The 3757-nt window shown below is 47.1% G+C and overlaps 1 pseudogene; it reads right to left on the reverse strand.

The window, feature by feature from the left end:
- Positions 1–276: 276 nt before the first annotated feature.
- Positions 277–1426, reverse strand: LOC147430716 (uncharacterized; annotated as a pseudogene).
- Positions 1427–3757: the final 2331 nt, after the last annotated feature.

Raw genomic sequence — 3757 nt, forward strand, 5'->3', positions numbered from 1 at the left:
ATGAGGCTTATATGCTAATGCAGAGAGCATGCCAAGAATGTCTATTACTCAGTCAAGAATGTACCAAAGATTACGGCATGACAATAGTAGTGTTTTCTCGAGCAAACAGGATCTCGAAAGATTACCCATTAATTCAATTGAAAACCCCTTTATAATTATAAGAGTCTAAGAGAAGAATTAGACTTACGGAGGCGTCACAACACGATCTAGAGTGCCACAATCATCATAGTCCTTAATGAGGTAGTTGTGTGATAAGTATACAATTACAAATCGAAGTCACAAGATGGGATCTACGATGCCCACCACGTACTTTTTATGGTTCATCTTCAGTTTTTCGCAATATCCCCGAGCAATACCACCGAGCGAGGTGACAAAGTATGCAAGGGCAACCTGGAACAAGTGCTTGGGGTTTATAAGTGGCCGTGCAGAGCTATCGAGCTTTTGTTGGGCGATTCAGCGGTACATAGGGGTACCTGATGGATGTATATGAACGTCGTGGACGAGCAGTCGATTGAGGTGCAGTTGGACTGATGAATTCAAGATAAGCCCAGAATCACCCTTAAAAGAAAGTGTAAGGTATAGACTAATGGTAGTCACCCATGAGACAATAGAATATAGCATGTACCATACTCTGATCAAAACGATACCAAATAGGTGCAGCGAGTTTGAGAAGTACGTACCCTCACGAAAGGAAGAATAGTGCAAGGAGAATGGATAATGTGGAAACCATGATTGGAAAGAGGGTGCAGAGCATAGCCACTCTCGATCTGCTGTCCACGTATGGTAGATGATTATGTCCTAGAGATAGAGATAGCTATGTGAAGGAGGGATGCAATGGATGCGACCCACAAACAATTGAATGTATGCTGGGGGACTGATTTTTGAAACATAACGCCGATTGAAGCTGCAAAGCATGCAACTGCAGATTGAAACAAGTCCTTGCAGGGTTTGCAGGGAGAGGCGGGGTTTGATCCGGAAGACATCGTGTGTGCACCAATGGGCAGTGTAGATGAGGTGGTGGTGGGTGATCGGAGACACCTGCCTTGAGCAGGTTCTCTTGAGCTGCATCAGTACTACAACATTGGAGGGAAGTTGCAGCACTAGGGTGCATGCAGAATAATGAAAGTAATATCATGATTGGCAATGCCTGCTGGGTTGATTGATATGGCAACATGACCATCTGCAGGTGCAGAAGCATCCTTTCTCATCTTCTCTCTCCTCGATTGCAGCGTATAGAGGCGAGGTTGATGATGAGAGCAGCTGCTGTGAGCCTCTTCGGCATTATAAGTGAAATGAGCAGCTGCATGTTGTTGCCGGCATCTTGGCTGCAAGGGTTAATTACGTAAGCTGGGCTGACAGGGATAACGTGAGGACGTGGTTGGGAAGCATCCTCAGACAGGGATAACGTGAGGACGTGGTTGGGAAGCGGGCGAGAGAGGTTTGCCGAGGACTCGAGGAGGTCTTGTTATTATGTGTCCACGGTAGCGTCTTGGGGGTAGAATCTGGCAGCCTCCTTTTTAAAAGTTTTCGGCGGGCCCAATATACTGTCGGTCAACACTCTTCAGTCCTCAGTGTATGTGCGTATGTATAAGGCTATGGTCGCGCGCAGCTTAGTTTTCCGTAAGCTGTCAGACGTGAGGCAGCTTTTTACATGCGTCCAACAGCTTTTTACATGCGTACACTGGCTTTGTAGGCTAACTATGCAAAACGTTGCCCGGTCGCCACAGCCTCGCTCTGAGTTTCTCTCTCTTGCCTGCACCTGGCTCTCCCTCTCTCTACCTGTTGCTCCCGGTCTCCATTCTGTGCTGCAGTCAGAAGTCCGCCAGGCTTACGGATAACTAAGCCTCGCGTGACCATAGCCTGAATGCATACATTCATATACCTGACAGAGGTTCAAAAGAAAATGAAAATGGAAAGGTAGATTTGGACTTTACAGCTAAGGCCTAATTGATATGTTGCTTCTCTCTCTCTCTCTCTCTCTCTCTCTCTCTCTCTCTCTCTCTCTCTCTCCCCAATGTGATGCCAAAAATTAGCTCGGCCCCTTAGGGCCTTATCCCATTCGATCGATTCTCGTTGTGATGAAACTCATGGGGCGAGGCTAGGCTCTGAGCTACTCTGAGATGATAGCTAGCCATGATTTCTGCGACATCCTCCTTTTCCATCATGCCTTACGTCCTTGTACCCTCTTCTAACCACCACCATGCCAACTCTTCCCCTTGAGGGGGGGACCGGGGGGGGCTAATGGGCCTCCACGAAGCTCAGCTAAACGGGCTTTTTGCCTTGGCCGCTTTGCCTAGAAAGGAAAACCAGGGTACTTCTTCTCCGGGCACCCAAAATCAAATGCCCTCCCAAAGTGCTCCATCCCCTCTAGCTTTCCCCCTTGTAGGCGCGGCCTGTCCCATACACAACTTGTTCATAGCCCTAGAGTTTCTCAGTTTCGAACAATCAATGATGAAGTCGTTCGACCCATGGCTCAAGTCAACATGCAACAGAATATGCAGATGCACCCTTAGATGCCCAGCTTCAATCAAGTTTCCTTCCCCCCATTATCCTACGTGGAAGCTATCTATGGCTCTGAGCGATTTCTCAACCCCCTCTTCAGACATGTGGAACAAGGTATGGGTTCTCTACCTTCTGTCTCTCAACAAAATGGATGGAGCGTGCAAGATGGAGCTACCCAACAGTTTCAAACCTATCAAGGTTCTCAATACACTAGCTCTATGGTGCCCAATAGGTCTCCCTCTCCTAGAAATAATCCTAACCTTAGAGCTAATCCTGAACCCAATTTACCCCTTTCAGAGGCCATGCCAATTTGGAATCTGACACCATAGGGCCTATGGAGACAGAGAAGGCTCCTACTATGGCCCCCAACTCAAATCAATAAGGCACTGAGGTCCTTCCAGAGAGCTCCAATGAGAAAGCTCGAGGCCTATCAGACTTTGATAGTGAGAGTGAATGTATTAAAAGCACCCAGGTGAATAACCAGAAAGGCTTAAATAAAGATATCATGCAGTTTACACAAGAATTGGAAGCTCACGATGCACATACCAAAGGTGCATTGAGTATCAAATCGCTACTCGGAGCTAGACCGTCTTCCTTAGCTTTTGGGTTTCCCAATGACCTCCTTTGTCGGCTTGCCACTCTTTCCAGCTCACCATTTGTGCCTACTGCTACCTCCAGTAGCCGTCGTCATGGTTTTTCCTCTGCATCAATGATTTTCAGCCTCTCTGCCTCTACCTACACCTTACCGGGTCTTACTATCACAACTGCTTAGCGTTTGCTTCTAACAAAGATGTATCCCGTTCCCACTCTGCCGCCTTGTCAATGTCGGAGTCTCAGAAGGTCATCTTCATCTCGGAAGATCTACAAGGTCTCACTGTGAATCTTCCCTTGGAAGACCTTAAATTCCCTACAAACCTTGCCAAATCTTTCAAAAACCAAGGCCCATCGGCGCTTGCTACTCAAGGAGGAATCTTGTTGCAACCACCCCTCACCTTCCCTTCCCCCTTTGGATCCTTCTCTTCATCTTCCTTTAGCGCTCTCTACCCTTGTCCCTCAATCATCCTATACGATCCTTTGTCTTAAGCCTTTCTACCCCTCCCTCCTTTCCCTCTATTATGCCTACCATAGAGAAGCCACTCGAGTTTGAAAACATTATTGGCCACTCTTTAGAAGAGTTTAAAACTCTTAATTTCAATCTTAGCAAAGCCAAATCCCTCCTTTTGCGCGTCCAAAGTCTTTGGGCTAATCAAAAAGC

This window comes from Adiantum capillus-veneris, chromosome 21, assembly GCF_014529385.1.
Source record: "Adiantum capillus-veneris isolate H3 chromosome 21, ASM1452938v2, whole genome shotgun sequence".
Classification (NCBI taxonomy): domain Eukaryota; kingdom Viridiplantae; phylum Streptophyta; class Polypodiopsida; order Polypodiales; family Pteridaceae; genus Adiantum; species Adiantum capillus-veneris.